The sequence below is a fragment of the Bos indicus genome, chromosome 6, assembly GCF_029378745.1.
Source record: "Bos indicus isolate NIAB-ARS_2022 breed Sahiwal x Tharparkar chromosome 6, NIAB-ARS_B.indTharparkar_mat_pri_1.0, whole genome shotgun sequence".
Lineage (NCBI taxonomy): Eukaryota > Metazoa > Chordata > Mammalia > Artiodactyla > Bovidae > Bos > Bos indicus.
The window spans coordinates 95,748,795-95,775,153 of NC_091765.1; the positions used below are offsets into that span (position 1 = coordinate 95,748,795).

At 39.8% G+C, this 26,359-nt stretch overlaps 1 protein-coding gene across 3 annotated transcripts in view; it reads left to right on the plus strand.

The window, feature by feature from the left end:
- CFAP299 (cilia and flagella associated protein 299) overlaps positions 1-26,359 on the plus strand; it is a 731,706-nt gene that overhangs the window by 60,805 nt on the left and 644,542 nt on the right. The window lies entirely within an intron of this gene.

The window sequence follows — 26,359 nt, forward strand, 5'->3', positions numbered from 1 at the left end:
ATCTTCATAACCTAGAAAACCACAATGGTGTGATCACTCCCTTAGAGCCAGACATCCTGGAATGCAGTCAAGTGGACCTTAGGAAGCATTAGTACGAACAAAGCTAGTGGAGGTAATGGAATTCCAGTTATTTCAAATCCTAAAAGATGATTTTGTGAAAATGCTGCACTCAATATGCTAGCAAATTTGGAAAATTCAGCAGTAGCCACAGACTGATAAAGGTCAGTTTCCATTCCAATCCTAAAGAAGAGCAATGCCAAAGAATGTTCAAACTACTGCACAGTTGCACTCATCTCACATGCTAGCAAAGTAATGCTTAAAATTCTCCAAGCCAAGCTTCACCAGTACATGAACCATGAACTTCGAGATGTTCAAGCTGGATTTAGAAAAGGCAGAACCAGAGATCAAAATGCCAATATCTCTTGGATCATGGAAAAAGCAAGAGAGTTCCCGAGAAACATCTCAGTTCACTTCAGCTCAGTTGCTCAGTCATGTACAACTCTTTGCAACCCCATGAACCACAACATGCCAGGCCTCCCTGTCCATCACGAACTCCCGGAGCCTACCCAAACCCATGTCTATTGAGTTGGTGATGCCATCCAACCGTCTCATCCTCTGTCGTCCCCTTCTTCTCCTGTCCTTAATCTTTTGAGCATCAGGGTCTTTTCAAATGAGTCAGCTCTTTGCATCAGGTGACAAAAGTATTGGAGTTTCAGCTTCAACATCAGTCCTTCCAATGAACACCCAGGACTGATCTCCTTTAGGATGGACTGGTTGTATCCCCTTGCTCTCCAAGGGACTCCGAAGAGTCTTCTCCAACACCACAGTTCAAAAGCATTAATTCTTTGGTGCTCAGCTTTCTTTATAGGCCAACTCTTACATCCATACATGACTACTGGAAAAACCATAGCCTTGACTAGATGGACCTTTGTTGACAAAGTAATGTCTCTGCTTTTTAATATGCTAGCTAGGTTAGTCATAAATTTCCTTCCTAGGGGTAAGCATCTTTTAATTTCATGGCTTCAATCACCATCTGCAGTGATTTTGGAGCCCAGAAAAATAAAGTCAGTGACTGTTTCCACTGTTTCCCCATCTATTTGCCATGAAGTGATGGGACTGGATGTCATGATCTTAGTTTTCTGAATGTTGAGCTTTAAGCCAACTTTTTCAGTCTACTCTTTCTCTTTCATCAAGAGGCTCTTTAGTTCCTCTTCACTTTCTGCCATAAGGGTGGTGTCATCTGCATATCTGAGGTTATTGATATTTCTCCCAGCAATCTTGATTCCAGCCGAGCGTTTCTCATGATGTACTCTGCATAGAAGTTAAATAAGCAGGGTGACAATACACAGCCTTGATGTACTCCTTTTCCTATTTGGAACCAGTCTGTTGTTCCATGTCCAGTTCTAACTGTTGCTTCCTAACCTGCATACAGGTTTCTCAAGAGGCTGATCAGGTGGTCTGGTATTCACATCTTTTAAAGAATTTTCCACAGTTTATTGTGATCCACAGTCAAAGGCCTTGGCATAGTCAATAAAGCAGAAGTAATATTTTTCTGGAACTCTCTTGCTTTTTCGATGATCCAGTAGATGTTGGCAATTTGATCTCTGGTTCCTCTGTCTTTTCTGAATCCAGCTTGAACACCTGGAAGTTCTGCTTTATTGACTACGCCAAAGCTTTTGACTGTATGGATCACAATAAACTCTGGAAAATTCTTCCAAAGATGGGAATATCAGACCACCTGACCTGCCTCCTGAGAAATCTGTATGCAGGTCAAGAAGCAACAGTTAGAACTGGACATGAAACAACGGACTGGTTCCAAATAGGAAAAGAATTACGTCAAGGCTATATATTGTCACCCTGCTTATTTAACTTATATGCAGAGTACATCATGTGAAATGCCAGGCTGGATGAAGCACGAGCTGGAATCAAAATTGCTGGGAGAAATATCAATAATCTCAGATATGCAGAAGACAGTACCATTATGGCAGAAAGCAAAGAAGAACCAATGAGCATCTTGATGAAAGTCAAAGAGGAGAGTGAAAAAGTTGGCTTAAAACACAACATTCAGAAAACTAAGATCATGACATGCAGTCCTATCACTTCGTGGCAAATAGATGGAGAAATGATGGAAACAGTGAGGGACTTTATTTTTCTGGGCTCCAAAATCACTGCAGATGGTGACCACAGCCATGAAATTAAAAGACACTTGCTCTTTGGGAAAAAAGTTATGACCAACTTAGACAGCATATTAAGAAGCACAGACATTACTTTGCCAACAAAGGTCCATCTAGTCAAAGCTATGGTTTTTCCAGTGGTCATGTATGAATGTGAGAGTTGGACCATAAAGACAGTTGAGCACTGAAGAATTGATGCTTTTGAACTATTGTGTTGGAGAAGATTCTTGAGAGTCCCTTGGACTGCAGGGAGATCCAACCAGTCCATCATAATGGAAATCAGTCCTGAATGTTCACTGGAAGGACTGATGCTGAAGCTGAAACTCCAATACTTTGGCCACCTGAACTGGCTCACTGGAAAAGACCCTGATGCTGGGAAAGATTGAAAGCGGGAGGAGAAGGGGACGACAGAGGATGAGATGGTTGGATGGTATCACCTATTCAATGGACATGAGTTTGAGTAAGCTCCAGGAATTGGTAATGGACAGGGAAGCCTGGTGTGCTGCAATCCATGGGGTTGCAACAAGTTGGACACGACTGAGTGACTGAACTGAGTGGAAAAGAATCTGCCTTCCAGTGCTGGTGACATGAGAGATGTGAGTTAGATCCCTAGGTCAGGAAGATGCCCTGGAGAAGGGGATGGCAGCCCTGTCCAGTATTCTTGCCTGGGAAATCCCATAGGCAGTGGAGCCTGGTGGGCTACAGTACATGGGTTTGCAAAGAGTGAGACACAACTGAGTGACTAAACGGCAGCAGCAAGAAACGTTTGCATTCATAAGGGAGATCTCCATTTTTAAGGATGTTTCCCAGCTCTAATGGGAAGAGGAGGATATCCAAATCTCTAGAAACTCTTTATCAGTGGAGAAGGCTGTAACTTAAATCTGCATAACAACCATGGTGGTGGTTTAGTTGCTAAGTTGTGTCCGACTTTTGTGACCCCATAAACTGTAGCCTTCCAGGCTCCTCTATCCATGGGATTTCCCAAGCAAGAATACTGGAGTGTGTTGCCATTTCCTTCTCCAGGGGATCTTCCTGACCCAGGGGTTGAACCCACATCTCCTGCATCAGAGGTGGATTCTTTACCCACCTAGCCACCAAGGAGGCCCTGCATAACAACCTTAACCTTGCTTATTGTGCTTTGCCTGATAATCTCCCATGACTGGCTCCCTATCTCCCATCTGTTTAGCTGGAGATGATGCTGTTTAGCTTAAGATGATGCTTGGGCCATTTCCTGGGTACTCAGTTTTCTTGGACATCTCCCATATTTGTAAGAAGTGTGTATAGTATTAAGCTTCTGTTTGTTTTCTCCTGTTAATCTGCCTTTTATTATAGGTGTTCTCACCTGAGAACCTAGACGGGTGGAGGGAAAATGATAATTTGTCCCCTGAACAACCAAACACAGTTTCACAGTGTTCCTATGGCTGTTAGTTTTAATTTTGTTGCTGGACTTTTTAAAAAAACATTAGACTGAAGTTTATCATATCGACTATTTCCACACTCTTTAACCTGAACAGATTCAATGTTTATTTAATGGAGATTATTTCAGTTATTTTTAAAGAGATTAGGAGAGGAAAAAAGTTGTTTTTATTAGCCTTTATTTTTTCACTCTATATTTTAATATGATCAGTACATCATGTTTTGCTGTTTTCTGGAAGGCTCTGGATATTTTCTTTGGGATGTGGAGTTCTCTAATATGGAGTACATCTTAAAAGGTGGGGAATACATGGAGATGGAAAACTGTTTTTTTTTAATCCCCAAATTAAAATAGTACTTAAAAAATTAAAATGTAGGAATTTCTGTGAACATATACTAGAAATTAGGTTACACATATGTTAGAATTTAGGTTATGTGTACGTTAGAATTTTCATTGATTAGGCATAACATAGGGTGGGATTTCCCAAACTTAACTTGTTCATAAGAATCTTGTTGGTGTATTATCCGAAAACTGGGTTCACCTCTTGGTGGGTGTCAAGGCAAAAGGCACAACCAAGCCAAAGATCTAGAGAAAGTGAAAGTGAAAGTGTTAGTTGCTCAGTCGTGGCTGGCTCTTTGCGACCCTATGGACTGTAGCTCACCAGGCTCCTCTGTCCAAGGGTTTCTCCATGCAAGAATAATGGAGTGGATTGCTTCTCCAGGGGGGGTCTTCCTGCCCCAGAGATCTAACCGAGTCTCCTGCATTGTAGGCAGACTCTTCACTGTCTGAACCACTTGGGAATCCCAAATGTCCATTACTTGAAATAGTATGGAAATTTTCAAAAGTAATGTGTCCTTGAACAGCAAAATTAGGGAAGTTTTAAGCTGAAGGTCATGCATATTCATGAAGAGGCTTGAGCATAGGAGAATTCAGTATAGAAGTGGGGCAAAGGTTGACAGAGTCCTGTTCAGTTCAGTCTCTCAGTCATGTCTGACTCTTTGCGACCCCATGGACTTCAGCACACCAGGCTTCCCTGTCCATCACCAACTCTCGGAGCTTGCTCAGACTTATGCCAGTTGAGTCAGTGATGCCATCCAACCATCTCATCCTCTGTCATCCCCTTCTCCTCCTGCCTTCAATCTTTCCCAGCATCAGGATCTTTTCCAGTGAGTCCATTCTTTGCATCAGGTGGCCAAAGTATTGGAGTTTCAGCTTCAGCATCAATTCTTCCAATGAATATTCAGCACTGATTTCCTTTAGGATGGACTGGTTGGATCTCCTTGCAGTCCAAGGGACTCTCAAGAGTCTTCTCCAACACCACAGTTCAAAAGCATCAATTCTTTAGCATTCAACTTTCTTTATAGTCCAACTCTCACATCCACACATGACTACTGGAAAAGCCACAGCTTTGACTAAGCAGGCCTTTGTTGGTAAAGTTAATTAAAGTTAAGAAAGGTAAATATCATCATCCATTCTCCTACTTGGCTGAGGGCCTTTAGTTCCTACAGAATTCAAAGATATGTATCGGGTTATTATGTGTATTCCTTGAGGAGGAACTCAGAATCTGTTTCATTGAACAATGGTTTTTCCAGTAGTAGTCATGTGTGGATGCGAGAGTTGAACCATAAAGAAGGCTGTGCACTGAAGAATTGATGCTTTTGAACTGTGGTGCTCTCGAGAGTCCCTTGGACTGCAAGGAGATCAAACCAGTCAATCCTAAAGGAAGTCAACCTTGAAGATTCATTGGAAGGACTGATGCTGAAACTGAAGCTCTAATACTTTGGCCACCTGATACGAGGAGCCAACTCATTGGAAAAGACCCTAATGCTGGGAAAGATTGAGGGAAGAAGGAGAAGGAAATGACAAAGGATGAGATGGTTGGATGACATTACTGACTCAGTGGACATGAGTTTGAGCCAGTGCTGGGAGATAGTGAAGGACAGGGAAGCTGGGTGTGCTACAGTCCACGGGGTTGCAGAGCCAGAAACAACTTAGAGACTGAACAAGAACAACAACAATTGTTTATTTTTTAAATTTAAATTTATTTACTTTTTAATTGAAGGATACTTGCATTACAGAATTTTGTTGGTTTCTTACAAACATCAACTTGAATCATGAATCAGCCATAGGTATACATATGTCCGCTCCCTCTTGAAACTCCCTCCCCATCCTACCCCTAACAGTTGTTTGTTGACTGCTTTTCCTTTGTCCCTGCTTTCCCTCCCTTCCCTAAAGATCCTTAATTACTGAGCTCTGTTTAAGGACAGGCACTTTTGCCAGGCTTAGATCACAAAAGGGTTTAAACCCAAAATAGCTTCTCTTAAGTCAAGAAAGCCATGCCTGGTTCTCTTTTTCCAGGGATCTCCCTACCCTATCTGCTTATAAGAGGACTTATTGCTTATGTAGATTCTTGGGTCCCTTAGGCCTACAGAATCAGAATCTCCATGGGGAGGGCCTAGAGTGCTTGTTTACGATAGAAACGTTGGGTAATGGCTAAGAACAGATGTTAGAGACTAGAGTATCTGAGTTAGAACCTTGAGTTCACCGCTTTTTCCACCTGGGCTTCCCAGGTGGTGCAGTGGCAGAGAATCTGCCTGCCAATGCAGGTGATGTGGGTTTGAGTCCTGGACAGGGAAGATCCCCTGGAGAAGAGTGTGACAACCCACTCCAGTATTCTTGCCTGGAAAGTTCCATGGACAGTGGAGCCTGCTGGGCTACAGTCCATGAGGTTGAAAAGAGTTGGGCACAACTACTTGAGCAAAGCTGATCCACGGAGGAAGTATTATTGAAAAAAGCTCTACACCTCAGTTTTCGTATATATAAAATAGGGGCAATGGTAATACCTACTAAGAGCGTTGATCTATAGATAGAAAGAGATGTAAATTGTATCATGTATTTAGCACAATGCCTGGCACTAGTTAAGCATTCAGTAAATATTAGCTGACTGTGGCTCAGATCATGAACTCCTTATTGCCAAATTCAGACTTAAATTGAAGAAAGTGGGGAAAACCATTAGACCATTCAGGTATGATCTAAATCAAATCCCTTATGATTATACAGTGGAAGTGAGAAATAGATTTAAGGGACTAGATCTGATAGAGTACCTGATGAACTGTGGACGGAGGTTCATGACATTGTACAGGAGATAGGAAGCAAGACCATCCTCAAGAAAAAGAAATGCAAAAGACCAAAATGGCTGCCTGAGGAGGCCTTGCAAATCGCTGAGAAAAGAAGAGAAGAAAAAAGCAAAGGAGAAAAGGAAAGATATACCCATTTGAATGCAGAATTCCGAAGAATAGCAAGGAGAGATAAGAAAACCTTCCTCAGTGATCAGTGCAAAGAAATAGAGGAAAACAATAGAATAGGAAAGACTAGAGATCTCTTCAAGAAAATTAGAGAAAGCAAGGGAACATTTCTTGCAAAGATAGGCTCAATAAAGGACAGAAATGGTATGTACCTAACAGAAGCAGAAGATATTAAGAAGATGTGGCAAGAATACACAGAAGAACTGTACAAAAAAGATCTTCACGGCAGATAATCACGATGGTGTGATCACTTACCTAGAGCCAGACATCCTGGAATGTAAAGTCAAGTGGGCCTTAGGAAGCATCACTACAAACAAAGCTAGTGGAGGCGATGGAATTCCAGTTGAGGTATTTCAAATCTTAAAAGATGATGCTGACAATATGTCAGCAAATCTGGAAAACTCAGCAGTGGCCACAGGACTGGATAAGGTCAGTTTTCGTTCCAGTTCCAAAGAAAGGAAATGCCAAAGAATGCTCAAACTAATGCACAATTGCACTCATCTCACACGCTAGCAAAGTAATGCTCAAAATTCTCCAAGCCAGGCTTCAACAGTACGTGAAGCGTGAACTTCCAGATGTTCAGGCTGGTTTTAGAAAAGGCAGAAGAACCAGAGATCAAATTGTCAATATTTGCTGGATCATTGAAAAAGCAAGAGAGTTCCAGAAAAACATCTATTTCTGCTTTATAGACTACGCCAAAACCTTTGACTGTGTGGATCACAATAAACTGTGGAAAATTCTGAAAGAAATGGGAATACCAGACCACCTTGACCTACCTCTTTCTGTATGCAGGTCAGGAAGCAACAACAACAGACTGTTTCCAAATAGGAAAAGCAGTACATCAAGCCTGTATGTTGTCACCCTGCTTATTTAACTTCTATGCAGAGTACATCATGAGAAACTCTGGGCTGGAAGAAGCACAAGCTGGAATCAAGATTGCCAGAAGATATATCAATAACCTCAGATATGCAAATGACACCACCCTAATGGCAGAAAATGAAGAACTAAAGAGCCTCTTGATGAAAGTAAAAGAGGAGAGTGAAAAATTTGTCTTAAAGCTCAACTTTCAGAAAACTAAGATCATGGCATCCATTCCCATCACTTCATGGCAAATAGATGGGGAAACAGTGGAAACAGTAGCTGACTTTATTTTTTTGGTCTCCAAAATCACTGCAGATGGTGACTGCAGCCATGAAATTAAAAGACGCTTGCTCCTTGGAAGGAAAGTTATGACCAACCTAGGCAGCATATTAAAAAGCAGAGACATTACTTTGTCAACAAAGGTCCTTCTAGTCAAGGCTATGGTTTTTCCAGTAGTCATGTATGGGTGTGAGACTTGGCCTATAAAGAAAGCTGACCACCAAAGTATGGATGTTTTTGAACTGTGGTATTGGAGAAGACTCTTGAGAGTCCCTTGGACTGCAAGGAGATCCAACCAGTCCATCCTAAAAGAGATCAGTCCTGGGTGTTCATTGGAAGGACTGACGTTGAAGCTGAAACTAATATTTTGGCCACCTGATGTACAGAGCTGACTGTTTTGAAAAGACGCTGATATTGGGAAAGATTGAGGGCAGGAGGAGAAGGGGACATCAGAGGTTGAGATGGCTGGATGGCATCACTGATTCAATGGACATGAGTTTGGGTAAACTCTGGGAGTTGGTGATGGACAGGGAGGCCTGGCGTGCTGTGGTTCATGGGGTCGCAGAGTCGCACATGACTGAGCTACTGAACTGAACTGAATTGAAATATTAGCTATTACCATTTATAGTATAATACTTAATACATTTTCAAATACATTTTTTCAAAAAATTAAAAAAAATCCACTAGATAGTTAAGTAGGTTGAATATTATTTAATGTGAGAATCAAATGAACCGAAATGCTGTTTCCACTCTTTGAGGCTAGTTCAGTCTTTCCAGCTTTTCCTTAAAAGAAAAGGAACTTGGAGAAGGAAATGGCAACCCACTCCAGTGTTCGTGCCTGGAGAATCCCAGGGACAGAGGAGCCTGGTGGCTTGCCGTCTATGGGGTCGCACAGAGTCGGACACGACTGAAATGACTTAGCAGCAGCAGCATGCACATATATTCTGCACGTTTATTCACATATGGCATTTAAATAAGCATATTTAAATGCTATATTTAAAAAATATATATCATTTTCCTGAAGTAAAATACAGCAACAGATCTTAAAGGCAGTTTTTGTTATATTGTCTATAAGTTACTTTTAAAAACATATGAATAGCAAGTGTGATATATATGTGTAACTTATTTTTAAACCACATCTGTTAACATTTGAAATGACCTAATCAGGAATCCACAGACTGAGAAGTTAGCATTTCAAACAGAGAATTATCTAAATCTGCAAGAGATTCTATTAACTACCATAAATGATTTTAGACAAACATTTTCATTGATTAAATGTGAATTTTTAATATATGTGAATTAAGCATCACCACTTTTGCATGGCTGTGGTAGAAGAACTAGGAGCGTCCCTCAGTTTAATCCGTTGGGATTGGTACAGACTTTCCTTCAGTCTCGTATCCCAAGACTTAAAGGATGGGCCATTGTGTGATTCAGCCAGACACTTAGATCAGCTCATCCTGCTTGCAGAAAGCTGTGTTTGTCTCTGAATCTTTCATATGAGGCTCTTGTTGGAGCCTAGTGGCCCGTGAGGACTTCATCTTGCTTACAGACCTGGGTTTGTGTCCCTTTGCCATAAATGCTTATACCCGTGGCAGAATTCATTGTGAAGCTAACTTTGTTTTCCACATATTCTAGTGGTGAGTTGTAGAAAAGGACACTTTCAGCCCTCACTTGCCTTTGATCATTAGAGCCTACTAAGCAAGAGATATTCAGGGGGAAAAATGTGACCAATTTTGAGTGACCACTGTTAAAAGATAAATGAGGCATAGTAAAATTTTTAAAAAGTTTATTTGAACAAAAATTGATTTGAACTGGGCTGTGCCAAACCAGAAGTCATTAGGAGTACTCCTTGGACAGGAGCCAGGGTAAAGCCTTACCTAGAGAGGATGCAGAAGCAAAGAAAGGAAATTGCTGATTGGCTATAGCTTAAAGATTGAAGGCAAAAGGAGAAGGGGGCGGCAGAGGATGAGATGGTTAGATATCATCACTGGCTTAAAGGACATGAATTTGAGCAAACTCCGGGGAAACAGTGAAGGACAGAGGAGCCTAGCGTGCTGCAGTCCATGGGGTCGCAGTGTCAGACACAACTTAGCAAAAGAGTAACAACAACAAATAACATAAAGCCCTGTTTGCTGTTTGTGATTGGTTGTCCTTAGCGTTTTTTAAATAGAAATTTATTTATATTAATTGGAGGCTAATTACTTTACAACATTGTATCGGTTTTGCCATACATCAACATGAATCCACCACGGGTGTACACTTTTGATTTCATAACCTTGAGGCATTTACAGGCTGAGATTTTGTTTTGCTTACATAGGCCACCCAGGCATTAGCACCACTTCAATCTGAGAGCTTGTTTCATTAATTTAACATCACATAAGTTTATTTCAGTTCACACGTATCTCCTAGTTCCATTGCAGTTTTTAAAGTTGAAGGTCAAAATCTTAGGCGTTTTAGTATTTGTTTTTCAACCCTTGGTATCATAGTCTTACTCAAAAGAGGCCATTTTCCATCTCTCTTCCAGTTCATTAGTAGTTTGAAATAGAACATGGCAGGAATGTTTGCGTGCATGGGTGCTAAGTTGCTTCAGTCAGGTAGGACTCTTTGTGACCCTATGGACTGTAGCCTGCCTGGCTCCTCTGTCCATGGGATTCTCCAGGCAAGATACTGGAGTGGATTGCCATGCCCTCCACCTGGGTATCTTCCTGAGCCAGGGATCAAACCCGTGTCTCTTTTGTCTCCTGCATTGGCAGATGTGTTCTTTCCACTGGTGCCATCTGGGAAGCTGTAGGGATGTTTATGAGTTGTCAAGCTTTAGAAATTCCCTCACCATCCTCACCGAGAGCTGTTTACTAAACATGTAGCTGGCCTTTCATGGAATGGTGTTCATTCTGATAGGTCTGTATTTGTGATTCACTGGCTTTAAAAAAAGATTCATACTAGTACCCCTGCAGTAGAAGAACATGGAAACAGCGACAGATTTTCTTTTCTTGGACTCCAAAATCATCGTGGATGGTAACTGCAGCCGTGAAATAAAAAAATGCTTTCTCCTCAGAAGAAAAGCTGTGACAAACCTAGACAGCGTATTATAAAGCAGAGACATCACTTTACCAAAAAAGGTCCAAAAAGGACTGTATGGTCAAATCTATGGTTTTTCTAGTGGTCATGTATGGATGTGAGAGTTGGACAATAAAGAAGGCTGAGTGCTGAAGAATTGAGGCTTTTGAACTGTGGTGTTGGAGAAGACTCTTGAGAGTTGGACAGCAAGGAGATCAAACCAGTCAATCCTAAAGGAAATCAACTGTATATATTCATTGGAAAGACTAATGCTGAAGCTGAAGCTCCAATACTTTGGCTACCTGATGCGAAGAGCCAACTCACTGGAAAAGATCTTGATGCTGGCAGAGATTGAGGGCAGGAACAGAAGAGGGCAACAGAGCATGAGATGTTTGGATGATATTTCCAGGGGCTTCCCTGGTGACTTAGATGGTAAAGAATCCATCTGCAATGTGAGAGGCCCAGATTCCATCTCTGGGTGAGGAAGATCCGCTGGAAAAGGAAATGGCAACCCACTCTACTATTGTTGCCTGGAGAATCCAATGGACAGAGGAACCTGGAGGGCAGTTGGACACGACTGAGCAACTAACATTTTCACTTTCACTTTTAACCGACTCAATGGACATGAATTTGAGCAAACTCCTAGAGATAGTGAAGGACCAGGAAGCCTGATGTGCGGCAGTCCATGGTGTCACAAAGACTCACACAGGACTGAGTGACTGAACAACAAGTAGAAGAAAAAGGTCAGAAAATACATAAGAAACTCATAAATTTCTGGATTTTTTTCTGGGCCACCATAGCATTGTTGGAAGAAGACATGGAATACAGTCAGCTAGAAGCACAGAATTGGTGGGGGCCTTTGGCAGAAGAGGTTGGTTGAGAAAGTATTCAGAGATATAACCCAGATAAAACCAAGACAGGTAATGGAGCTGAACAGAAACAATCTAAGGTTCATGTATTAATTTCCACAATCATCTCTTAATTTTCTGTTGATAATAAATACTGGTAGCACATCTCTTAATCTTTATGTAAATGTTTTTGAATATAAAATTTTAGTTTGAGATATTTGTAGATTTAGTTGTAGTTGTAAGAAATAATAGAGATCTCATGTATCCTTTAGCCATTACCCCCTCAATGGTAACATTCTACAGAACTATAACACACTGTGGCCTTGATATTGACATTGATGCGGTCAAGATAGACAACATTTTCCTCACTACAAGGATCTCTTCTGGTGTATGCCCTCATATAGCCATAGTCACTCTCACTCACCATCTCTCCTTCCTTACCTTTGACAACTGCAAATGTGTTCTTCATTTCTATAATTTTATCATTTCAGGAATGTTACATTAAATGGAGTGGTACAATATGTAACCTGGGTTGGCTTTTTTTTTTTTTTTAACTCAGCATAATTTTCTGGAGCTTCACTGAGGTCATTGTGTGTATCAAAAGTTCATTCCTTTTTATTGATTGGTAGTTATTCATCATATGGATTGTACCACAGTTTGTTTAATCATTCACCCATTGAAAGATACCTGAGTTGTTTTGGCTGTTACGAATAAGGTTGCTATAGACATAGGTGTACAGGTTTTTTTTTGTGAATGTGATTTTTTTATTTCTCTGGGATATATGCCCAGAAGTGCAATTGCTGGGTTATATGATAATCACATTTCAGCTTTTTAGGAATATGCTCAACTTTTTAGAGTGTCTGTATCAACAGCAAAGTTTGAGTGATCCAGAGTCTCTGCATCCTTGCCAGCTTGTGGGGTTGCTACTGGTTTTTGTCTTAGCATTCTCACAACTGTAGAGTGGTATCTCCTTGTGGTTTTAAGGCATTCCTACTGGCTACTGATGCTGGCCATCTTTTCCTGTACTTACTTGCCACCTGTGCATCTTCTTTGTTGACATGTCTCTTCATGTCTTTTGCCCATGTTCTAGTTGCACTTTTTTTTTTTTTAACTGTTCTTTATGTATTTTAGAGACTAGTCCTTTGTGTGGTTTGTAAGTATTTTCTTATGGACTACAACTTGTCTTTTCACATTTATTACATGATCTTTTATAGAACAAAGGTTTTTAATTTTGACAAATTCCAATTTATCATTTTTTTCCTTTTGGTGTTGTCTAAGAACATTCTGAGAGTCCCTTGGACTGCAAGGAGATCCAACCAATCCATTCTATTTTTTTATTTTTTAAATTTTATTTTATTTTTTAACTTTACAATATTGTATTGGTTTTGCCATATATCTAAATGACTCTGCCCCAGGTATACATGTGTTCCCCATCCTGAACCCTCCTCCCTCCTCCCTCCCCATACCATCCCTCTGGGTCGTCCCAGTGCACCAGCCCCAAGCATCCAGTATCATGCATCGAACCTGGACTGGCGACTCGTTTCATATATGATATTATACATATTTCAATGCCATTCTCCCAAATCATCCCACCCTCTCCCTCTCCCACAGAGTCCAAAAGACTGTTCTATATATCAGTGTCTCTTTTGCTGTCTCATATACAGGGTTATTGTTATCATCGTTCTAAATTCCATATATATGCGTTAGTATACTGTATTGGTGTTTTTCTTTCTGGCTTACTTCACTCTGTATAATAGGCTCCAATCCATTCTAAAGGAGATCAGTCCTGGGTGTTCATTGGAAGGACTGATGCTAAAGCTGAAACTCCAATACTTTGGCCACCTCATGCGAAGAGTTGACTCATTGGAAAAGACTCTGATGCTGGGAGGGATTGGGGGAAGGAGGGGAAGGGGACGACAAAGGGTGAGATGGTTGGATGGCATCACTGACTCAATGGGCATGAGTTTGAGTGAACTCCGGGAGTTGGTGATGGACAGGGAGGCCTGGTATGCTGAGATTCATGGGGTCGCAAAGAGTTGGACATGACTGAGTGACCGAACTAAACTGAACTGCAGAACATTCAGCCTAAACCTTGATTTTCAAGATTTTCTTTTTTTTTTCCTTCTAAAAGTTTTGTAATTTTGTGTTTTATATTTTCATCTGTGGTCCATTTTGAGCTGATTTTTGTATAAAGAGTGAGACTTAGTTTGAGTTTCATTTTCTGGCTTATGAATGTTTAATCATCCAGCATTGTTTATTTAAGAGGTGATTTTTTTTTTTTTTTTACATTGAATTGCTTTTTCACCTCTGACAGATACCACATCAGTCAGATCAGTTGCTCAGTCATGTCCGACTCTTTGCAGCCCCATGAATCGCAGCACACCAGGCCTCCCTGTCCATCACCAACTCCCGGAGTTCACTCAGATTCACGTCCATCGAGTCAGTGATGCCATCCAGCCATCTCATCCTCTGTCGTCCCTTTCTCCTCTTGCCCCCAATCCCTCCCAGCATCAGAGTCTTTTCCAATGAGTCAACTCTTCGCATGAGGTGGCCAAAGTACTGGAGTTTCAGCTTTAGCATCATTCCTTCCAAAGAAATCCCAGGGCTGATCTCCTTCAGAATGGACTGGTTGGATCTCCTTGCAGTCCAAGGTACTCTCAAGAGTCTTCTCCAACACCACAGTTCAAAAGCATCAATTCTTCCATGCTCAGCCTTCTTCAGAGTCAGTTGGGTATTATTTGTGTGGGGCCATTTTGGCTTCTCTGTGCTGTTCCAATTTCATTAGTTTCTTCTCCTTACTTTTTTTCATCCTTCTGCTTGCTCAGGGTTTATTTTGCTCTTCTTTATCGAGGTTCTTGAAGTGGGAGCTTAAATTATTGATTTGAGAATTTCCCCCTTTTCTACTGCATTAAGTTCATGCTGTAAATTTTTTTGTCTCAGCACTCTTAGCAGTCTCCCATAGATTGATGCATTTTTGTTCTGTTCAATATATCTTTAAATTTTTCTTGAACTTTTCTTTTTCTTCTATTTATTATTTGAAAGCGAAAGTGTTAGTCACTCAGTTGTGACCCCATGGACTGCACGGACTGTAGCCTGTCAGGCTCCTCTGTCCATGGAATTCTCCAGGCAAGAATACTAGAGTGGGTTGCTATTTCCTTCTCCAGGGGATCTTCCTGACCCAGGCGTTGATCCTGGGTCTCCTGCATTGTAAGCAGATTCTTTACCTTTGAAGTGTGTTATTTAGTTCCTAAGTGTTTGTAGATTTTCCTGTTATCTTTCTTGTTCATTTCTAGTTATTTTCCTTTTGGAGAACCCACTGAATGTGATTTGAATTATTTTAAATTTTGAGACTTGTTTTATGTCCCATAATATAGTCTATCATGATGTATATTTCTCATGCATTTGAAAAAAATGTGTATTATGCTGTTGTTGGGTTAATTGTTCTATAAATGTTGTGATTCTTTTGGTTGATGATGTTGTCAAGTTCTTCTGTATTCTTGCTGGTTTTCTGTCTGATTGTTTTATCAATTGTTGAGAGAGAAGTATTGAAGGCTCCAAGCCTTCAAGATCCAGGGGATCTTCCTGAACCAAGGATCAAACGTGGGTCTCCTGTATTTTAGCTGTACCACAGCCATCATTAGTAATTTCCAGCAACAGGTAACAAGTGTTTTGAGGAAAATTGGACTTCATGGTAAAAAAAAATGGTACATAACCTATCCCACTTTTGTGTATTGATATGGTAGCAACTCTCAAAAGTTGTGTAGTGAACAAATTCCTGCTTAAAGTTGTCTAATCTAGCATTTAATTATATAATTCTACATGTTAATAATTGTTGTTTAATTGCTCAGTCATGTCTGACTCTTTGGCAACCCCATGGACTGTAGTCTGCCAGGTTCCTCTGTTCATGGGATTCTCCAGGCACGAATATTGGAGTGGGTTGCCATTTCATTCTCCAGGGGATTTCCTGACCAGGGACTGAACCTGCATCTCCTGCATTGGCAGGTGGATTCTTTACCACTGAGCCACCAGGGAAGCTCTACATAATTAAACAATCCAGATTTATTTAACTACATAATTTCTCTCCAACATATTTCATTTTGTTTTACTTTGCTATGCTAAGTCACTTCAGTCGTGTCCAACTCTGTGCAACCGCATAGACGGCAGCCCACCAGGCTCCCCCGTCCCTGGGATTCTCCAGGCAAGAACACTGGGGTGGGCTGTTATTTCCTTCTCCAAGGCATGAAAGTGACTTTGCCTATCACCAATTAACAAAATTTAGTCTATTAATACCTATTAAAACTAATTTTAGCTTGGGGAATATAAATTCAAAGTAATTTGTTTCCTGTAATATGTGGGATATTATATGATGCACTGATATAATTAATCTTTCTTGGCTTTTTAAAGAGGTAATAACAAATCTGTAGCTTTATTGTCATCTCCTCTTTAGGATGTTTTCTTAATCTGGATCTTATGGGCCTTTTCAGGTTTCAGTGAATGGCATGAAGAGTCCCCAAATTGAGTATGGTATTTTGTATAAGATGTGCACATTTCTGTAGAAAGGGCTTGTTGTTTTAATATTCAGTCCTCAAAGAGTCATGTGACCCTTGTAAGATTAAGATCTAATGTTCTATAGGATGTAGTTGTCCATTAGTGAGTGTAGTTTTTTATTTCTCAAATCAAGGTACTTAATTAAACAGCAATTTATGTATCTAAACAAGAAATAAAGGTACATTGCAATATATTGGTGAAGGCATTTAGGACATTTTGTTTTTATTACAACTACCTATAATGCTTAGAACTTGTATAAAAGGGCAGAGGAAGTCATACTCTTTATGTTTTTATATTTAATAGCAGATGCAAATTTTATTTTTCATTGTGGTTTATTTTCCTGATGTGTTTTTCTTTGTCCACTTATATTAATTCACAAATGGCTATTTAATGTCTACTATCTGCCACATATTAAATATCTTATTATATATCATGAAATAAGAAGAATCATCAGGTGATTTTACAGAATAGCTCTTCATTTGAGCTTTACATTTCTCAGAAGATAATTAGTAAGGTTAATATGCTACACATTGCTAGACATTTAAGAAGCTGTATTCCTCTCCCCCATGAAAAATCAAGAGAAATTTAGGGCTGCAATTTTGCAGTTTATTGAGCAGCCTAATCTGCTCCTGTTTGTTACTTTAGACACCCGTTTTGATGCCGTTCCTTGGCTCTGTATTACAACTGTTGTTGTTTAGTCCCTAAGTTGTGTCCAACTCTCTGCGACCCCATGGACTGTAGGATTCTTTTCCACTGAGCCACCAGGGAAGCCCCTGTATTACAGCACTTCCCATTAATGACTGTCCTTTTATTTCTAGTTTGATTCTTGATTTTCCAAAGTTTCTGTTTTCATTCTTCCACTATTTGTATCCATCTAATATCTTCTTATTAAAAGTATATTTTATATTGAAAACAGGGAGGGAAAATTTTTTATCTGTATTCTATAAAGTGATGTGGGCAGAATTTAGGTCACAGGGTATAATTTTAATAATTTAAGAATTCCTCATGGGAATGAGGAATGGCTGGGGGTGCAAAATCAGAAACCCTGACTTCAATAACATCATATTTTAAAAAGCTGAATTAATTACTCTAAAAAAAAAATAATGTACAAGTGTAGTAACATGTGAATAAAATGTTTCCTTGGGAGAAAAATGAACTAATTATGGTAAAAATATTTCAGCAGAAACAACACTGCATTCTTTTAAAGTGAAATCATAAATAGAGGTAAACTAATATTTCCGGAATTATTGACACTCTATACACAATGTGTGTATTTTTCTTGGCCTTCAACATTTTTTTCCACTAAATCAGATTCATTGCATTTGGCAAGATTTTTCAAAAAGAGCATGAGGTTATTTGTGGGATGTGTATTTGACATGTTCACACAATGTACAGTTCATAGTTCAAAGTTGAAATCACAGCACTGTTTTTCTTGACAAGAATTCTCTCTGGCAAATTGCCTAGGAAAATTCTGGTAGATTTGTTTGCATCCCACCCAATATTCAACTAATATTATAAAATCAGTCATCAGCTGGGACTAACTAATTGCTCTAGAGTTATTTACTGAATAAGACGACTCTCCATTAGACTTGCTGAAACAATTGTTGTTTAGTCACTAAGTCTTTTCATACTATTCATGGAGTTCTTGAGGCAAGAATACTGAAGTGGTTTGCCATTCCTTTCTCCATGCAGGAGGAGAAGGGGACAACAGAGAATGAGATGGTTGGATGGCATCACCAATGAGATGAACATGTTTCTGATTTTGAGTAGGCTCTGGGAGTTGATGATGGACAGGGAAGCCTGGTGTGCTTCCCTGTGTGTCCATGGAGTCACAAAGAGTCGGACACGACTGAGCGACTGAACTGACTGAATCACTAAGTCAAATCCAAATTTGTGACCCTATGGACTGTAGCATGCCAGGCTCCTCTATCCATGGGATTTCCCAGGCAAGAATACTGGAGTGGGTTTCCATTTCCTCATCCAGGGGATCTTCCCACCCAGGGATTGAACCCACATCTCCTGCATTGGCAGGAAGGTTCTTTACAGTCGAGCCATCTGGGAAGCCCCTGTTGAAACAATAGGACACGTTTAACTGAAAGACTTAAGTACTCTTTTACCTAAAAATTGATTGGAAAAATATATGTTGAATTTGTATCTTTGATAATATGACAGTTATATTATTGGTAACTTGGGAAGATCCCCTGGAGGAGGGCATGGCAGCCCACTCTAGTATTCTTGGCCTGGAGAATACCATGTATGGAGGAACCTGGTGGGTAGTCCATGGGGTCGCAGAGTCAGACACGACTGAAGCGACTGAGCATGAGCATGCATATTATTGGTAATTCACACAACATACAGATATCTAGTCCTGTATATCTCAGGATAAAATCTAGGTAGGAACTCGGTAGAAATGTTTTACTCTAACTTCACTTAATGACATGTTACTGTTGCACTCTGCCTATGCCATCAACATTCTTCACTTGTTAATTTATTTCGGTGGCTATAGTGCTGAAATTTTATGTCATTTTGAACTATAAACTCTGCCTCATAGAAAGTATTGTGCCACATTCAGAGAGTTTAGACTCTGATTGGCAGTGGTAGCACGAGTCTAAAATTTGATTTTAAGAGTGTGAGCATGTTGCTAAATCCAAGTTTGTGCGCCCGACACACAGTGAGGCCAAACAGACTGAAATGTCGGAATTTGGAACTGAGAACAGTTTAATATGAGGGCAAAGCAAAGTGAACAGGCAACTGATGCTAAAAGACCGCCACACTCCCTGACAGTTTTCAGAAAAGAGGTTTAATTTTAAAGGCAGGATTTGGGGTAAAAACTGCAGGGTACATGACTTTCTTCTGATTGGTTGGTGGTAAGGTAACAGGGCAGTGCTCCAGAGATCTTGTGCTCAGCCTGAAGTTACCATCCTCCACCTGGGTGGGGTCCTTACTTCCTGCAGGAGAACTCAGATAGTTAGGTATATCTCTTGAGAAGGAGCTAAGATTTTATCACTGCATTATAGTTTGACTTCCCTGGTGGCTGGGATTCAATCCCCGCGTTGGGAAGATCCCCTGGAGAAGGGAATGGCTACCCACTCCAGTCAGTATTCTTGCCTGGGAAATCCCATGGACAGAGGAGCTTGGCAGGCTACAGTCCAAGGGGTCGCAAGGGTCAAATATGACTTAGTGACTAAACCATCACATTGTTTGACAGCTTTTCCTTTGTCTCTGCATTCCTTTACTTTCCTGATTAGTAATGATTTGCACCTGATCTTTGAAACTCAGGGAAGTAAGTTTAGGTGGCTGATGCCTTTCCCCTACAAACGAAAGTGGGGACACAAAAAGGCCTTTTTTTCTTTTAAACTTGGGATGGCCCCACAGGTCCTGCTTAGTTTCAAGCAGGCTGTAAAACGTTATATAACTAATGTGATTCTAGTGGAGTTCTTCAGCATCTGTCAATTAAGGTTGTAGTTTGTAATGTAATGTGTCATTGCAAAACATTATATAAAATGGCAGTGTTTGTAAATGTGCAAGGTTTAGGTAAAATAAGTAATCTGGATACTAAAGCAGAATCAGGGATGCAAATTGTTGTTTTATTTCCAAGTTTTCCTTTTCTAGATACTGTTACCCCTCTAAATTTTGTGAAGTAGTGTCATCTAGAACCTGAAATTTTACAGCAAAGTCCTACTTTTTTCTAACAATGTTTATGAACAATTTACCATCATAAACCATTTAAAATTTTATTTTGCATTGCTCTATTTATATTCATAACAAAGATCTATTGGCTTATTAATATGCATTTATTTAACATGAATTATGTACCAGACAGTCACTCAGAATTTACTGTTGTCATTTTAGTTGCTAAGATGTGTCTGGCTGTTTGTGACCCCATGAACCATAGTCTGTGAGGCCCCTATGTCCATGGGATTTTTTCCAGGCAACAATTTTGGAATGGGCTGTCATTTCTTTCTCCAGGGGATCTTCCTGACCCAGGGACTGAACCCATATCTCCTTCATTTGCAGGAGGATTCTTGTCTGCTGAGCCACTAGGGAAGCCCTAAGAATTTACTAATGACTAAGAAAAGACTTCCTGCAATAATGATGTTTACATCACCGCAGGAGAGAAGACAAACAAGACCAAGAAATCTATTGGCCAATTCTCAGTTCTCATCTTGCTTGACTTACAGCAGCATCAACACAAAGGATCTTTTTCTCTATTTTGCAATACTTTCTTCACTTAGCTTTGGGATTTCCCCAGGTTTTCTTCTCTGGCTGTTTATTCTCTATTTCCTTTGCTCATTTCTCCTTATTTTCTTGATTTCTTAATGTTGAAGTGCTCCAGGATTGTCCTTGAACTTCTTCTTGTTTTTTTCCATCCTTGATGGTTGTATTTATTAGCATGGCTTTAAATACACTCTCTTCTCTGACAACTGCCTACTCATTAATCTCCAACTTGGACTTCTCCCCTGATCTCCAGATTCACCGTGGATTTGTTTATTCTGTATGTCTTCCGTATAATCTGATACCCACAAAGTCCTGATTGTCTCTTCCAGATCAGCTTGTCCTGCAGGCTTTTCCATTTTAGTAAATGGTAACTCTAGCCAAAACTCTAAGTTACCATTCACTTCTCTTTCTCTATTAACACATCTCCAATTCACTGTCTTTTTGATTTCATTACTCCTCATTTTCCCAAGTCCAGCCATTCTAGCCTCCTTGCTATTGCTCCAGTACATCATATATGGTTCAGCCTTAGGGCCTTGTGCTTGATTTCTCATCTCCCAGATAAACTCACTTGTGAGACTCTCCCTGACCAGTCTGTTTTTAAAATTGTATAACCCTTCCCCCCATAACTATTCTCTCTTACATTAAAAAAAAAAGTTTTTGTTTATTTATGTTTCTTGTTTTTCTTCATTACATCTATCCCTGTCTGATATACTATATATTTTACTTCTGTACTTTTTCCTAGCTTCTCCCTTTTCTAGAACATGAGCTCCATGGCCAGGAAATTTCATGTTTTGTTCTGTACCAAGAGTGGGATCTGGCCTGCAGTAAGTCCTCAGTGGAATGAGTGGCTCCAGTGCAGAGGAGCCACGTCTCTGCAGGGTTCCCCCCGTCCTTCTTCCCTCATCATATCTAGTTCTTCAGGCACCCTACTATCCACCCTACTTCCTTCCATCCATCCCTGTCTTCCTTTTTCCTAGTCCCCCGCATGCCTCCACCTCCTCCTTCATTGTTCTTAATAAACTTGGAGAAGCCACTGAGTTAAGGCTAGTTTTCTATTCCTGGCTCTCTGGATTGGCAGTCATTTGGTCATGTGGTAAATCTGTGTCTCGTTTGTCTGAGGTATAAGCTACCTGTATATCATAGAGATGCCTCTTTATCTTCAGGGTCCCTGCCTGCTAACCATTCAATTTGAATTCTGCTGCTGATGGCTCAGCAGTCATTGAATGCCACTGATACGTGGCTGCGGAAGTTCTGTTTGGGAAGTGGCTGGTTCCTGTATGAGTGTCCCAGCTGCTGCCCGCATCACAGCTCTGGATTACCCTCCTCAGTACCTGAGGTGATACTGTGCTGTATTCATACACTCATTTATGTTCTTCATGGCAGTAAGTTGTAAGCTCTATGAGGATAGGAACATATTCTGAATATCAAGGCCAAGGATGGTGCCTCATTCATGAAAATAAATATTTATTTAATAAGGACCAAATATCTAAATTTCACTTATAGAAAGAAAAATCTAAAAACAAATAAAGATGGAAGCTAGTTTATAATGGTAAAATATTGGTAATAAGCACATCACTTTTTCTTTCATTTGTCTTATCTCTGCTCTTTCTGGAGCTTCCCAGGTGGTGCTAGTGGTAAATAACCTGCCTGCCAATGTAGGAGACATAAAAAGACATGGGCTTGATCCCTGAGTCAGGAAGATTCCCTGGAAGAAGGCATGGCAACCCACTCTAGTATTCTTGCCTGGAAAATTCTGTAGACAGAGGGGCCTGGTGGGCTACAGTCCTTAAGGGTCACAAAGAGTGAGACATGACTCAAGCAACTTAGCATGCACACATTCTCTTCCTAAGAGAAAGTCTTTGTAGTTTTTGGAACAAGGTTTACAGTTCTTATATAGCATGCATCCTACTTTTTTGTATACTTTTGTTCATATTAATGGGAATAAGGCATTGTAGAGAGGGGAATAAATTGGCCTAGATTGCCATCTTTTCCAGAATATTTTCACTAGTGTTTGCTTTTTAATGACAAATATTTCTCAGATTTTACCCACCTTCTATGCCTGATAGAGCACTAATTAACTGTCCATTATCACAGAACAAAAATTTACTCTTATCAGGAGACTTAAAAAATATGTTCTTGGTGTTTTAGGGCAGGTATTGAGCAGTTGTTTTCCTGTGCTTAATTGTCCTTAATTTTTTTCTCGTCATCTTTTCATTCCCAAGTATGTAAACTGTGGAGTAAAAATAAAGAGTTATAAAAGGCTAAACATGTATGATTTCTGTTAAGACATTATCTTGTGGAAGAAACAATCTGGATGTGTCATGCATTTTATATGTGTATGTGAATAAGTCATTTCCCTTAATGTGTAGACAGCTTTCTAAATACTATATCTGTGATATAGTATGCTGTGATCTATAGCAATGCATTCCTAAAAATGATGTGTGGTGATAGCTAAATGCTACAGGGTTTTGGATCTGGTAGACAGAGTGCCTGGGGAACTATGGATGGAGGTTCACAACATTGTATAGGAGGTGGTGACCAAAACCATCCCTAAGAAAAAGAAATGCAAGAAGGCAAAGTGCTTGTCTGAGGAGGCCTTACAGATAGTTGAGAAAAGAAGAGAAGACAAAGGCAAAGGAGAAAGGGAAAGATATACCCATTTGAAAGAAGAGTTCCAAAGAATAGCAAGGAGAGATAAAAAAGCCTTCATAAGTGAACAATGAAAAGAAATAGAGAAAAACAATAGAATGAGAAAGACGAGAGATCTCTTCAAGAAAATTGAAGGTACCAAGGGAACACTTCATAAAAAGATGGGCATGATAAAGGACAGAAATGACAAGGACCTGACGAAAGCAGAAGAGGTTAAGGGGCAAGAATATACAGAAGAACTGTACAAAAAAAGATCTTCATGGCCCAGATAACCATGATGGTGTGGTTATTCACCTAGAGCCAGACATCCTGGAGTGTGAAGTCAAGTGGGACTTAGGGAATATTGCTATGAACAAGGCTGGTGGAGGTGATGCAATTCCAGCTGAGCTATTTTAGGTCCTAAAAGATGGTACTGTGAAAGTGCTGCACTCAGTATGCCAGCAAATCTGGAAAACTCAGCAGTGGCCATAGGACTGGAAAAGGTCAGTTTTCATTCCAATCCCAAAGAAGGGCAATGCTAAAGAATGTTCTAACTATGGTACGATTACACTCATTTCACATATTAGCAAGGTAATGCACAAAATCCTTCAATCTAGACTTCAGCAGTACATGAACTGAGAAATTCCAAATGTACAAGCTGAATTTAGAAAAAGGCAGAATAACCAGAGATCAAATTGCCAACATTCCTTGGATCATAGAAAAAGCAAAGGAATACCAGAAAAACATCTGCTTCATTGACTACACTAATGCCTTTGACTGTGTGGATCTATAGTAAACTGTGGAAAATTCTTAAAGAGATTGGAGTACCCAATCACCTTACCTGTCTCCTGAGAGACTTGTATGCAGGTAAAGAAGCAACAATTAGAACCAGACATGGAACAACAGATTGGTTTTTAACTGGGAAAGGAGTATGTCAAGAAGGACATGTATATTATCACCCTGCTTATTTAACTTCAATGCAGAACACATCACGCAAAATGCCAGCCTGGATGAATCACCAGCTAGCATCAAGATTACTGGGAGAAATAACAACAGCCTCAGATATGCAGATGATACCATCCTAATGGCAGAAAGCAAAGAGAAACTATTAAGCCTCTTGATGGGGGTAAAAGAGGAGAGTGAAAAAACCGGCTTAAAACTCAACATTCAAAAAACTAAGATCATGGCATCCGGTCCCGTTACTTCATGGAAGGTATAAAGGGAAAAATTGGAAACAGTGACAGATTTTCTTGGGCTCCAAAATCACTGCTGATGGTGACTGCAGCCATGAAATTAAAAGACATTTGCTCCTTGGAAGGAAAGCTATGACAAACCCAGACAGTGTATAAAAGGAGGAGACATCATTTTGCTGACAAAGGTCCCTATAGTCAAAGGTATGGTTTTTCTAGTTGTCATGTATGGTTGTAAGAGTTGGACCATAAAGAGGACTGAGCACCGAAGAATTTTCTTTTGAATTGTGGTGTTGGTGAAGACTCTTGAGAATCCCCTGGACTTCAGGGAGATAAAACCAGTCAATCCTAAAGGAAATCAAACCTGAATATTCATTGGAGGGACTGATGCTGAAGCTGAAGCTCCAATGCTTTGGCTACCTGATGAGAAGAGCCGACTCATTGGAAAAGACCCTGATGATGGGAAATTTGAGTGTAGGAAGAGAAGGGAGCAACAAAGCATGATGTGTTTGTATGGCATCACTGACTCAATGGACATGAGTTTGAACTAACTCCGGGAGACAGTGAAGGACAGGGTAGCCTGGCATGCTGCACTCCATGGGGTTGCCAAGAGTCGGACTCAACTTAGCAACTGAACAACAGCAAGAAGGATTGGAAGAATAGAAAAGAGAAACATCTGTGGAAAAGTGAGAAGAATACTTTAATGAAAGTATTGCTTCAAGTTCTGCTTTTCTCAGTTTCTCAAAACTACAGATGAATTAGTTTATTCTTTATATAAAAGCACACATAGCTTTGATGTTTATGAAGAAATAGTTCCCTTATTTGTTATTGATTTTAATTTACTTGAAAACCATTCCAATTTTAAGCAAATAATTACATGTCAGAATCTCATGCTAAATGTGCAGTTTTGTGTGTGTGTGTGTGTGTGTGTGTGTTACTTGCTCAGTCGTGTCTGACTCTTTGCAACCCCATGAACTGTTGTAGCCCACCAGGCTCTTCTGTCCATGCAATTGTCCAGACATAAATATTAGAGTGGGCAGCCTTTCCCTTCTCTAGGGGATCTTCCTGATCCAGGAATGGAACCTGGGTCTCCTTGATTGTAGGCAGATTCTGTACTATCTGAGCCATTTTTTTTTTTTTCTTTACTAAAATCTAAGTATAAGATTTGGTATAATATGAATATACCAGTTTGGTGTAATATAAAATTTATGTGAATAAATACCAATTATTCATTTGCTCTTAGCATAACCTTCTCAGCATAAATTAAAAAGAGGTATTTTATTTGAAATTTTTAATTTAAGAAAAAAATTAATTTGGGAAAGTTTTATTTTCTGTACAATTATTGGGAATAGTGTTGAAAATTTCTTTCTTATATTATTTGTATATTATTAATGTTTTATATCTATATTAGATGGGTATAGTGCTTCATGTTGCCAGTATTATCAAGTAAGATGCTGCCAATCTCTTTCACATGTCATACATTTAAAAATATGTCTTGGGTGTCCAACACAGTTATGGTCCCATAGCAAGGACTCAAAAAATATTTGTTAACTGGTCACTTCATTCATTCTTTCCATGCTGCAATTATTTATCAAATGTTGATTATGTATAGTTAGAAACAGCAAGAGAATTCCAGAAAAACATCTACTTCTGCTTCATTGACTATGCTACAGCTTTTGTGTGGATCACAACAAACTGTGGATTCTTAAAGTGATGGGAAAACCAGACCATCTTGGGAAACCTGTATGCAGGTCAAGAAGCAGCAGTTAAAATCGTACAAGGAACAATGGACTGGTTCCAAATAGGAAAAGGAGTACATCAAGGCTGTATACTGTCA